Source organism: Tiliqua scincoides, chromosome 14, assembly GCF_035046505.1.
Source record: "Tiliqua scincoides isolate rTilSci1 chromosome 14, rTilSci1.hap2, whole genome shotgun sequence".
Classification (NCBI taxonomy): Eukaryota; Metazoa; Chordata; class Lepidosauria; order Squamata; family Scincidae; genus Tiliqua; species Tiliqua scincoides.
In genome coordinates, this window is record NC_089834.1 from 2263952 (window position 1) to 2277041 (window position 13090).

A 13090-nucleotide genomic window follows, 5' to 3' on the forward strand; every position below is an offset into this window, starting at 1 on the left:
ATCCTGCACCGAAGGAGTGAGTAGGTGATGACCATCCAGCATCAGCTACTAGGTAACTGCTCCAATGGTTGTCTAGCAAATATCAACCCCGGACAGTCACTGTGCATGTGCACCTCGGTTGTGAAGCTGACATAGCTCTGTCACTGTGGAATTCTGATGTGATCCCTAGGTATGCTGGCCAGATTGCTGCTGTGGCATCACTAGGTTTGGTGTCACCCCCGCTCACTTTATTTATTTTAATATAGAACAGCACAGGTCACCCAACCAATCAGTAACCAACAAAAACCCAGTGGCCAACTTGATGACACTCATACCACTGAATAAGAGTTCTAGAAGGGCTCTGATACATGGAAATAAGAGCTGACTCATACTGACACCTGATTGGTTCCCTGCTGTGTCATAACAACATCTCATTGGCTCTCGGAATAATCAGTCTCATGGCTCAGTTGTGAGCTTTCTGTTACATAAGGCAGTTGTGTTTTCTTTTTCTGGTTAATTGGCCATAATGTTTGATGGAATACAGATAATTCAGCAAGGTTTGTTTCATTACACTCTGCATGAAATTACCTTTCCAATTATAGAACATGAGATATTATGTATATGTACAAATTTTCCAAAAGGTTTCCAAAATGTTGGCCACTTGTGTGGCCCCAGGGGGATCAGATGTCATAACCACAATAGAGGACAAAGCACCCCAAAATGTAGGACATCAAGAAAAATGTAGGACACAACAAAATAAAGGCGAAAAATATTGCATATTAATTTCATGTGGTTAATTAAAACACTATATCATTATTGAATTTAAAACTATATTACATATAATTTATTACATACAAGGTATTATTTACAAGAATGCTACATGCTGCCTGCAGGGGCCTGCTAGATGACACTTAAATTCTTTTCAAAACACAAGGCTAAAAAACAGGGCATGCCCTGGAAAAAGAGGGTATCCGGTCACCCTGGGTGTCACCCCCCCCTTTTGGGTGTCACATACTGCAGTCTACAACCTCCACACCCCTTGGTGACACCACCAGCTGCAGCTGTGTCTCAACCCTGGAAGGGGCGTCCGGTGGTCCCTTGAGCTGCCCGCAGACTCTTGAGGACCACGTTTCTCTCAACAAGACTCCATGCCACCCAAGAAGTGCTCTCATCTCTGCTACTGCCAGACCCATCACAACTTGGTACAGGGACTGTGATCCTTCCAGGGGGAATTTTCTTCCCGGGTTCCTTTCTTTCTCAACTGCATCCTGCTGAATTCTTCTGTGATGTCTGCAATCGACTTCCCCTTTGTCTCTGGGAGAACGGTGTACACAAAGACCGCTGCCCCAGTGAGCACAGCCAAGAAGATGAAGAAGCAGAACTGACCCAAGGCTTCCTAGAGACAGAGACCAGAGATGAGGATGAGGTTCCCTATGGGTCCTGCACACGGAAATGAACAGACCCTGCAGATTTTGGCCTACCCTGGAGAGCTCTCATCATGACTATAGTACATTGCTTTCTTTCAGAGAGTTCTTACAGCACAAGCCTATACCTGTCTACTCAGAAGTGTTCCATTGTGTTCAATGGGGCTTACTCCCAGGAAGTGTCCCTAGGACTGCAGCCTTAGTGGTAGTCATTGCAACCCAGCAATTTTGCTGTGTCTTTTCTTCAAGGGCAGGTGACCCATCACCAGGCCCGCTGGGGACTTGATATGAATTGTGGACACAGGAAGTGATGCAAAGTGAACAACAGGAGTTATGATGTCCGTCCGTCCCCACACACACACCTGAGGCTCAGTGACAGAGGAAGACTCACCACGATGAATGGGAAACACATCCCGTTCATGAAGAGGCCCACCCAGCTGATGATCCCTGTGATGATGAATGCTGAAGCTCTTGCTGACTGGTTAAAAATCTCTAGCAGGACTGCGAAGATGGCGCCCGCTGAGGAGACACAAAATAAAACCTCTTTGTTGTCCCTGGGAATGGTTGCTTCCTGCTGCCCCCAAAGCAGTCCCTCTCGCCCTCTTCCCATTAAGAGGGCTGTTTCTGCGACAGCCTGCACCCTACCTTCCTGGCCAGTCCCAATTCACTGGCATAGTTGGGCACGGAAAAGGGTCAGAAGAGGGGGAAGGAGCACCACGATAGCAACAAGCAAATAAAAACTGCTGATGGCACAGAAGCCATTTGATTAAAGCATTCCTGCCCTTCCACCTGCTCCCTCCCCCACCTACAGTAGCAGGAGGCAGTCCTCTAGAACAGCAGTCTGCAACCTCTTTTCATACCACAACACCAAAAAAGTAAATAAATAAAATATGAGACTGGAGACCCACCACAGGTCCCGTCCGGCCCCCCTGGACCTGATCCCAACCTGCTGTAATCCCCCCTTTGTTGTCTAGGTAGGGGCAAAGGGCTGCCGGTCCCTGAGCATTCCCTGGTCTGTCCCTTCCCTAAAACCTTGATTCCACCTGACGCACATGGTCCAAGTCCATAAAAGCTCACAAACAGGAAGATGAGAGTGATGCTGCAGTAGGACATCCAAGGGAAGAGATCCTGGAAGAGAAGGGGGAAGGTGCCAATTGACATTGCTGTGACTATATAAGGCTTCATCCTCAGTTCAGAACAGTGGCGTGCCGAGCAGGGGACAGGACACCTTGGGTTCCACATGTAAGTGTCACATGGGGGGTGCACAAGAAGCCCAGGCCAAGATGGCAGCCATTGCCTCTTGTGTTTTTCAGATCAACCGCACCCGTTTCTGATGCTCCAAGCTTGGCCAGAAGTGGGTGCCAGAAGGGGCTGCGTAAAGAAGCGGCCACTCCAAGCTTGACTGGTGGCTTGCCACCACCTCCTCCTCCTCACGACTGGCTATCCTGAAACTCGGCCGAGCTGAAAGTGCCCACTTTTAGGGTAGTTGATTGCTGCTACCATCCAAAATTGGTGGTGATGGGGTGACACCATCACATCGCCGCCAATTACTCTTGGGTCACGAGAGGGGGTGACACATGGAGTTGCCACCCTGGGTTGCCTGGTAAGTTGGTGTACCACTGATCCAGTCAAGGTATTTCTTCTTGCTGTGTGCAGAGTTTTGCTGCCACAGAACATAAGGGTCTCTTGAATCCACCCAAAAGTGCTCCACGGAACAAGGGGGTCTATTGCCACCATGAGAGGGCATCTCCAGCTGGGAAGAGATCCAATACAACTGGACACAGAACCTGGTCAGAAACCTACTTTTATTTGATGTTCTGGCAATGGCAAAAGTAAATGCAAGTTATTTTTTAAAAAACACACAGCAAAAAGCAGTTGCCCAGATTCACTCCACACCTAGGAATATGAGGTGTAGGAACACTGGATGCTTTGGCAATGAAGGCTGTTTCTAGAAGACTGTAGGATCAAACCTGTTTCCATTTGAGGGAAGAGATAATGGGAAGCTGCCCAGCTGGCTTGAGAAGGCAGAGCAAGAGATGTGCCTTGGGTTTTGCAAGATCCCAGCCAAGCCAAGGTGCTGACCAGCCAAGAAGGAGTGAACTCCTAGGAAAAGCTTTTCCTAGGGTGCCTGCAGGGTGCTGCAATTGCAAGTCAGGGAAGTCTTGGATTTCACATTTATTTTTACTTTGGCTGCAATCCTATGCCTGCTTTCCTGGGAGGAAGCCCCACTGGGGCTCACTTTGGAGCAGACATGCATAGGATTGCCTGGTCTGGGACTATTCCTCTTGAAATCATGTGTATAATTTCAATTTTCAGTTGCTGGGATGTGTAGGGAAGGATTGTGCAGAATTTGGCACAGCCCAGTGGACAGGGAATTGTTTTTTTTTTTTTTTGGGGGGGGGGGGAACTAGGTTGGCTGCAGATTCCAAGCACAATCGATTCTTTCCATGGCTATCACAGAGGCCACAGCGCCTGCCATCCATGAGGTCTCCTGTGGCTCAGCTGGGGGGGGGGGGGATGGCACTCAAGATGCAGCAACCAAGAAGTGCTCAAACACAGGAGTTATTCTGCAACTGCCTAGCTGAGATGAGGGAGTGAAAGCTCTGTCCCCATCTCCCCCAAAATCTGATCCACCTGAGAGCTGGGAGCCAGGCATGGTCCAAAGGGGGGCTTACCTGAAGAGAGAGGGTCACGACAAGGAGAGCCATCACCATGGCCATCAGTCCAAAACCTCCCCACAGGAGAATCTTCCGGCCAAAGCGGTCAATGATGGAGCTCTGGTTGGATCAAAAATACGCTTATCAGACAAGAAGGCAAAAAAAGGGCAGCCCCCCAAACTGAAAGGCCACTGAGCTGGCCTTTCCAGGGGGTGAAAGCAGAAGGTGGTTGCTCAGGAGAAGGGGGGGCAGGGGGACTTGGCTGGTGACACTTGGAGATATTCCAGTGCAGGAGGAGGAGGACAGCCCCTTCCCCACTCACCAGGCTCAACCCACTTTCAAGAGCTTTATGTAGCCATAATATGGTCCAGAGATGTTAACACATGGTAATGTGAATGGGAGATAACAAGAGAAGCCAAGTAGGAATGCTGTTAAAGATACTTGCCCTCCCCCCGCATCCCCCCTTGGTATGTGGGCTATGGGTTGACAGATAGTCCCATAGTGTTGGATCAAGGATGCCGGCCTACAGACAAACAAATTCATAAATAAATAGATTTGGTTAATAGATTTGTCCAGCATGTGTACTGGCCATCAACAGCCAAATATTAGATGATAGATGTTACAAACTGGTGATGCTCTTCATATATATTATGAAAAAATATCATTTTTTTCTTGAGCATGGTAGTCTTTTTGAAGCAAGCTGTTGTATGGCTTTTCCCCCCTAATATTTAGATATGCCAGAAGACATCAAGGAACCAGCAGATGAAAAGACAGAATGTTTCCACAGTCTAAATCAGGGGTGCCCAAACCCTGGCCCGGGGGCCACTTGCGGCCCTAGGGGGCTCCCAATCCGGCCTGCAGGAAGCCCTAGTCTCCAATGAGCTTCTGGCCCTCCGGAGACTTGCTGGAGCCCATGCTGGCCTGATGCAACTGCTCTCACTGTGAGGACGACTGTTGCACCTCTCACCTGAGCTGTGGGACGAGGGCTCCCTCCACTACTTGCTGTTTCACATCTGTGATGCGGCAGTGAAGGAAAGGCTGGCCTTGCTTTGTGCAAGGCCTTCATTCATTCATATAAGTTCCATCTCTAATATATTCATTTATGTAAATTTATTCAAATTTTAAATTAATTCTTTTTTTTCGACCCCCAACACAGTGTCAGAGAGATGATGTGGCCCTCCTGTCGAAATGTTTGGACACCCGTGATCTAAATGATGCAAATTTTTGTGATGATGTTCTAACATCCAACATTACAAAACAAGATTGGCTGGGGTGATGATTGGCGCTGGCCCAGTCCTACTCGGCGCTGGCACAGCATGGCCACTGGGCTCACACTGACTGTAGCCAGCACTAGGACGGGGTGTGCCTGGGGACCCAATTGCAAGCCAGACTTCCCACAGTGGAAGCTGCAATCTGGCCTTCTCCTCTGCTGGTCCTTTCATTCGGCTGCCAGCCCCAGGCCTTTCCTGGTCCCGTACAAGTCGCATATGCATTTTTGAGGGCCCCACACTAAATGCTTGCCAGTCACCTCTGGTGAGATCGGCATCTCATGATCTGGCACGGGACGTCATCGTTATGGACTTTGTGAATAGCATGATGCAAATAAATGATTTTGTTCAGATTTAACTTTACTGTGGGCACAATCCTAATGTTTTAATACAGTGGTTCTCAAGCCTTTTAGCACTGATTGGTTGGCAACCTTCAGTCTCGAAAGACTATGGTACAAGCCTATAGCACCTGGTATTCCGGGACCCACTTTTTAAAATGACTCTCTATCAGGACCCACCTATCTGATCTATAAAGAAATAATATTTCTTTATAGATCAGATTCTTACAAGCAATATTTTTATTTACGTATTTATTGGGAGGAGTAACTTGATCCATTTCTCATCATGAGGCAGCCTTAATGGATAGCCTCAAGGCTTGAGGGGCTTAGCTATGTGACCCAGCCTTCACCTGTCCCCACTGCCTGTCACTGATGGGGAGAAAAAACATATCAGAAAAAAGACACTCAAACATTGATCTCCCTATACTGACATAAGCTTGCAAACTGCAGGAGCTCATCTCTTTGGAAGCTGCAGGAGCTTAGCTGTCTGCAGGACAATCAGCAGCTCTCTGATTTTGGTACAGCCTCAGGGCTTGAGTTATCTGATCTTTCCATCACCCATGTTTTCATTGGAGGCTCTGTGGGACCCACCAGAAATCGGGTTCCAACTCTCCAAGTAGGTCCCAATTCACAGTTTGAGCAATGCTGGTTTTAATGTTTATTTGTAGTTTTTTTAAAAAAAATTGGGGTCCCTTTATATGCTACAGGCCCCTCACTAGCTTAATCCAGCCCTGCCTGCCCCATGCATCTAGACTCTCCCTTTCCTGGCTCCAGTCAGGTTGGACTTACACAGAGGATCACAGAGATGAACTCAGAGGTACCGAGTCCCAGCGCCACGTAAGGGATCAGGGCTTCCTCCAGCTTTACCGTGCGGAAAACTTCAATGGTGTAGAAGTAGATCTGGAAGAGACAAAGCCAGACCCGGCAGAGGGTGTGAATAGGGGGCTGTCGCTGGCATGTCAAAGCAGGGTGGGGGAGGGAGAGGGACCTTGAACTGGGTCATGGAGATTTCTGGCATTTCTTAGCTTTTGCCCCTTAGCTGCTGATGCCATGGGAGCTCTTGCAGATGGTGGGGGTGCAGTGACATTCTTGGGTCATCTTGTGTGTGTGTGTGAGCCTGAATTCTTGTGTGATGTCCTTGGGGCAACTCCCCATGTTGTTGAAGGTGCCTGTTACAGCATTGCTCATTCCTACTGGTTGGCAGGGGAGATGCCCCCAGTGGTGGCCACTCCTTGGTCCTGAAGCTGCTCTACCCCCTGCTCAGCTCCCCCTGGTGGTACTTCTCTGGCTGCTGTTATTGGGGCTGGATGGATGCTGCAGTTGGCTCTGTGGTTGTCACACTTACGTCACCCTGATGACATGTTGATGACGTGCCAACGTCATGCTGATGCCACAGAGACACCACATTGGTGCTGTGTGAACATAGTGTTGCCTGGGTGGGCTTAAGCTATGACAGAAGTTGCACCAGCAACAGTGTGCAGTTAGCACGGCCGCCAAGTATGTTTGGCCCAAGACTAATGCCTTCCAAGGCTTGAGGCGGTTGTGTGTGGCCTCCTTGGGCCTCAGAAGGCCTCAGAAAGGCAACTCTGACACCCCCAGGCGTGGCACGTGTGATAACCTACCCCCTTGCCCCACCTTAGCTATACCACCGATCCACTGGGAGTGCCCATCAATGGGGAAAGTATATGTCGCCCAAGGGAGAGGAATTATTTTCCTGGCTCTGAATGCCTAATTCTTACTCAACTGCAGTTAAACCACATAGCTGTAGACTCATGATCAGCAGGACTGTGACATAGAGGGGCTTCCGGAAGGATCGCGCCTTCATCAGGTCCAGAACGCCTAAGTTCTTGGCACTCTTGGTGGCCGCCTTCTCCTTCATCATGTCCTCCATCTCAGCTTGGTGAAGTCCTTCACCTCAGAGGTCTTTCATGGCTTCATGGGAGAATGAACAGGGCACCATCATTCAAAAGCCACTCCACTCTATTACCCATATGTCAGCCAACCAAGACAAGTCTCCCCTGTATCTGCAGATTTGATATCCATGGTTTCACTTTCGTGGATCTGGGGGGACACCCTGTGCCCCCCACATCCATTATAATACCTTTGTGTTTTGTATAGCACTTGTAGGCACAGGTGTTTCTAGCTTAATATTCTTGCTTAACGGAAGAACCAAAGGTGGAGGCAGGCAGCCTGCACGCTAGAGAGAGACTAACAGCTCAATCCTATCCAATTTTCCGGTGCCAGTGCAGCCGTACCACTGCGTTCTGTGGTGGGAAGCAGTCAGAGGCCTCCTCATGGTATGGGAACATTGGGTCCCTTATCTCGGGACTGCATTGCGGCTGCACCAGTGCTGAAAAGTTGGATAGGATTGGGCCCTAACTGAACATTAACAGGAAGCAGGAATGCTTTAGTCGCCTCTCTGTAGGGGGCAGGCTGGTTGCCTGCATAAACAGACATTTTGAACTTTTTTTCTAAACAAAAAAATAAAATCAGTATTTTTACTAACAGCCCAGTACTGAGCTGCCTGGGGCGCCCAGGCTCGGCGGCACTGAGAATGGCTGCCACCGGATCGTACGTGCCCTGGGCTACTGCAGGAGGCGTTTCGGGAGAAGGGGGCATTCGTCCCCTTCTCCCGAGTAAGGGAAGCAGGCTACTCACTTTACCGCCAACCAAAAGACGCCGAGCCCTCCACGAGCACTGTGGATCCTGTGGAGCCAGTGGCGTTGCTAGGGAGCTGCGGGGCATGCGGACTGCACCGGGTGACGCGCACAGGGGAGGTGACGCGCACTGGGGGGGGGTGACATGCTAAAATCGCGGTGGAAAGTGGACGGTGGACGGGACTGTAGCCTGAGAGTGCCGCCCTGCGCATAAGAACATAAGAACAGCCCCACTGAATCAGGCCATAGGCCCATCTAGTCCAGCTTCCTGTATCTCACAGCGGCCCACCAAATGCCCCAGGGAGCACACCAGATCACAAGAGACCTCATCCTGGTGCCCTCCCTTGCATCTGGCATTCTGACATAGCCCATTTCTAAAATCAGGAGGTTGTGCATACGCATCATGGCTTGTAACCCATAATGGATTTTTCCTCCAGAAACTTGTCCAATCCCCTTTTAAAGGCGTCCAGGTCAGACGCCACCACCACATCCTGTGGCAAGGAGTTCCACAGACCAACCACACGGTGAGTAAAAATATATTTTCTTTTGTCTGTCCTAACCCTCCCAACACTCCATTTTAGTGGATGTCCTCTGGTTCTGGTGTTATGTGAGAGTGTAAAGAGCATCTCTCTATCCACTTTATCCTTCCTGTGCATAATTTTGTATGTCTCAATCATGTCCCCCCCAGGCGCCTCTTTTCTAGGCTGAAGAGGCCCAAACGCCGTAGCCTTTCCTCATAAGGAAGGTGCCCCAGCCCAGTAATCATATTAGTCACTCTTTTTTGCACCTTTTCCATTTCCACTACGTCTTTTTTGAGATGCGGCGACCAGAACTGGACACAATACTCCAGGTGTGGCCTTACCATCGATTTGTACAACGGCATTATAATATTAGCCGTTTTGTTCTCAATACCCTTCCTAATGATCCCAAGCATATCTCCTCAGGTCTCCTCAGAGGCAGGTGCCAGTGTGGCCGGTGGGGCTCCCTCCCAGGGAGGTGTGGCAGGCCTGCCCCTGGCAGCCTGGCCCCCACGCGGTGCAGTGTGAGGACCGCGACCCCCCTGCCCTTCGCCCGCGGTCCAGGCACCGGAGCAAGTTCAGGGCGGGAGCAGGTCCAGACCAGAAGCCCCGCCCCCGCCCCCGGCCCCGCCCACGAGCCGTCACAGGCTCCGCCTTAAGGGGCGGCGCGCGGAGGAGGCGCTCACCGCTGCGTGTGGCCCCGCGGGCGAGGACGGCGCTCGGTCCCCAAGGGGAGGGGCCGTGCGCAGGTTCGAGCCCCGCCCCGCGCACGCTGGAGGCGAGTCATAAGCGTGGAGCTCTCACGGCTGTGGCTGGCCCCCGCGCTGCGCGCCTTCCTGGAGGGGCAGCGGCTGGTTCTCACCCCAGACCGGACGCGGCACGGGGAGGGGGCAAGACCCACGGGCATGTCGCCCGGGTCGCTTTTTGCGGGGGGGCTGAGGACCCCCAGCCAGGCCCCTTCCTCGGGCTGGGCGAAGAGCGACCCCCTTCCAGCCCCCTCCCGCCCCTGAAGGTCCGGGGCAGAACTGGGTCCTCTTACTCTGGAGGAGGCGCGGAACGGGCTGAAGACCCCCAGCCAGGTGCCCTCCCTCCCCCTGACTGCCCGGGGCAGAACTGGGTCCCTCTTCGCCCATTCCCAAGCCCAGGTGCCAGTAGGAGGTATAGAAGGGGGGGCGAGTCTCACAGGGGCCTGTAAGATGCCTGCCTCGGGCAGCAGCAGGACGCTGCTGGAGGTGGGTCTGGAAGAGGTTATGCCTCATCAGTGTTGGCCCCACCACTGCCAACATCCAGTCAGTCCCTTGCAACAGCCCTGCCAACCTTGTGTGCGCTGCCCCACAGGAAGGAGGCACTGCCTCTGGAGAGTGGCATTTCTGCTCCCTGACAGTTTGCCTGGTTTCTAAAGCCACATCTGAGACTGCCTTCCCATCCACACTTTCCTGGGAGTCAACTCCATTCACTAGAGCTCTGAGTCTCTTGGATTGGGCTCTATATTCTCTCTGCCAGACAAAAGGAGGGGACCACTGGCCAGGGCCTTTCCAAGTCACTCACCCACTTTCCAGCAGTTGCAGTTGGGGGGCACCCGCAGAGGCGTCCTCAAAGTAAGGGATGTTGGTTCCCACACCTCAAGCTGCATTGCCCTTATGTGGCTGCTGGAAAGTGGGTTAGGATTGCGCCCAGAGCCACTGCAGACAGAGTCCATATCCTGGAGCAGGCACTGCACTCCCAGAGTCACTCGCCTGTCCTGGCAAAGCCATGTAGGCAGGCGCATGCTTTGGATGGTGTCCTGCAGCTGCCTGGGGGAGGGCTGGGAGCAAAGCAGCTGTGTGGTGTGTGGGGCTGCCTGCTGTCCCTGGCTACTGAAGCTCAGATTCCTTCCTCCCACTAAGTGCCTCCTTTCCCACCAGTCGCAGAGAGGCAGTGGAAGCCCTCCAACTGGTTCAGACTGGGCCTAGATTTAACCTGTTTGTGGGGGGTGGGGACTTTGAAAGAACCACGTGCCATGGCCTTAGGAGCCCTTGGGACAGGTGGTGGGCTTGGGCAGGAGGAGGCCTTTCTCTTGCCCCTGCACTAGTGCCAGGAAGGTCTGCTGGGCTTGGCTGGAGGTCTTTGGCTCTTGCCCTGAAGCCACCCCCCAGGCTGCAACCCTTTCATGCTTTCCTGGGAGTGAAGCCCCCCTAAGGAAATGGGACTTACAGCCCAATCCTCTGCATCACTATTCAGAAGCAAGTTCCATTGAGTTCAGTGGGCTTGCTCCAGAGAAGGGTATAGGATTGCAGCCTTAGAGCTGAGCCTATGCACGTCTACTCAGAAGTAAGTCCCATTAGAGTCAATGGGGCTTACTCTCAGGAAAGTGTGCACAGGAGTGCAGCCTGAGAGCCCAAGCCTACTCCCAGGCAGGAGGTCTGGTCTAGAGGGTAGAGCCTCCATTTGCCTGAAGATTAACATCCACAAGGTCGCCAGTTCAAGGCCACCGGCACCGTGCGACCTTGAAGCAGCTGACAAGCTGCAGCTGAGCTGTTCCATCTGCTCGGAGCGTGGGAGGATGGAGGCCAGAATGTTAAACCAGATCGGAGTGTAACAGCTTGAATGTGGTGGTTTTTGAAAGAGAGAACCTTCTTTCAATTTGTAAAAATCCCTGCGTGGATTTAATAAGCCTGCCTGTGTAAACCGCCTTGAATAAAGTCTTGAATAAAGACCAAGAAAGGCGGTATATAAATACTGTATATTATATTATTATTATACTCATCTACTCAGAAGTAAGTCCCAGTATGGTCAGTGGGGCTTACTCCCAGGCAAGTGTGGACAGGACTGTAGCCTGAGAGCCCACTCCTGTGCATGTCTACTTGGAAGTAAGTCCTATTATAGTCCATGAGGCTTACTCCCAGGAAAGTGGATGGGATAGTGCTGCAGTGGCGTTGCTAGAGGGGTGGGGGGAATGTGAACTGCACAGGGTGACGCGCTAAAAACGCAGTGGTTAGGAGTAACCCCATCATGTTATATACTGTTGGATGCGGAATTTCGAGCGGAAGGCATTGCAAAAAACCTGAGTGAAATGTCTCCTTTCTATCAAAAGTAATGGCCAAAAAACTGGAGAACAAAAAATGCATGGATCCCTATGGAAAGTGAAAGTGAGCCATATAGCGCATTTACTCCGAGTAGGTGAACGTGCCTTAGTCCATAGAAAAGGGCAGGCTGAGAGGAATCCAATGGCACCAGAATGGTTCTGATCCAATGAATGCAGCCCCAACACCTGAGAAGGAAGTCCTTCTCTCCAAGGAGACTAATGTACTGAGCCATATGGAAAGCTAAATGAAGGCCTCATGGTTGTGTTTACTCACTTGTAAGCAAATGTGCCTTGGCTGGTGTGGAAGATCAGGTGAAGGAGAGTGCAAGGCTATGAGAATGCTCCTGATCCTATGCACCTGCAGCCAAACAAGTGCTCCAGAAGGCAGCCTCCCCCCCCCCCCCACTAAAAAGGATCAAAACAGAGGCGTCAGCTGATAAGGTGAACCTTTTTGAGACTTGCAAAGCCAAGTGGATCCTGACAGTGATCTGGTTTAAACAGACGTTCTTAAATTGAACTGGGCACTAGGTGGGACTGAAAACCTTACTGATTTTGGAGGGGGGGGGGTGTTATTGCAGTCAGGCTACAGAGGAAATTCACTTGGTGGACCAGGGCTGGCTTCTGCTTATTTAATTGTTTTACTTTAATTATTTATACTTATTTATTTTAATTTGCCTGATGATGTCACTTCCACCATGACCTTTCTGGTGGGTCTTGGACAGATTGTCATTCTAAAAAGTAGGTCCCAGTGCTAAAAGTTTGAGAACTGCTGCAATAAGGTGTTAGTAAGCTGACACCCCGGGGGTGTGTGTGTGTGTGTGGCACCACTAGTGGCCAAAATCACTAAAATCACAGTTTGGAGGAATACCAGCATGTTATATATCAAAGAGAGTCTGGTCCAACAAGAAGCTGACGGAACATACCAAGATCCAGGTCTACAGAGCTTGCGTCCTGAGTACACTTCTGTACTGCAGCGAGTCATGGACTCTTCGCTCACAACAGGAGAGGAAACTGAGCGCTTTCCACATGCGCTGCCTCCGACGCATCCTCGGCATCACCTGGCAGGACAAAGTTCCAAACAACACAGTCCTGGAACGTGCTGGAATCCCTAGCATGTATTCACTGCTGAAACAGAGACGCCTGCGTTGGCTTGGTCACTTCGTGAGAATGGATGATGGCCGGATC

The 13090-nt window shown here is 51.1% G+C and overlaps 1 pseudogene; it reads right to left on the bottom strand.

Annotated features, from left to right (window-relative positions):
* Positions 1-977: 977 nt before the first annotated feature.
* Positions 978-7596, bottom strand: LOC136634537 (solute carrier family 2, facilitated glucose transporter member 9-like; annotated as a pseudogene).
* Positions 7597-13090: the final 5494 nt, after the last annotated feature.